The following is a 591-nucleotide window of genomic DNA, read 5'->3' on the forward strand; positions in this document are numbered from 1 at the left end:
GGATGTATATTAAATTCTAAAGAAACAAAATAAAATCTACTTTTATTTTCCTTATTCCTACATTATGTTTAACATAAAAAATAAATGCTGATATCAAGGACAACCATTTTTATTACTGAAAATCCAGGAATGGCTAATGAATAAAACTGGATTTAACATAATTTTTACTAAAAATTAGTAAAATGGATCAGGTTTTTTACCTGTGATATTGACCATTTTATACCCACTGAACTGTTAATTGATGCTATGGTAAATTCAGTCCTAAACTGAAGGTTGAATTTAAGGATTTCAGTAAGACACAAATTCAGTGACAGTGATGAAGCAGTACATGCTTGGACAGACTGTCAGTGCTTGACTTGCTTTATAATTGGGTCAGTTTCAACAATCAGTATTATGGTTTAAGTCAGGAGTTGGAATGTACCATGGCCCTCACTGGAGCTGCGCAGAAGGCTGGTTTAGCCACTTGTGAGCGAGCCTGCGGTGCCACTCCTTTCGTGTGAGGCCCTCCTGACGCCACCCAGGGGTGCGCAGCCCCGTGCGGGGGGACGCGCAGCAGCAGGCAGCCGGGCGGAGGCTGGGCCGCGCTCGGGA

This window comes from Athene cunicularia (genome assembly GCF_003259725.1).
Source record: "Athene cunicularia isolate RWA chromosome 10 unlocalized genomic scaffold, athCun1 chr10_part1, whole genome shotgun sequence".
Taxonomy (NCBI): domain Eukaryota; kingdom Metazoa; phylum Chordata; class Aves; order Strigiformes; family Strigidae; genus Athene; species Athene cunicularia.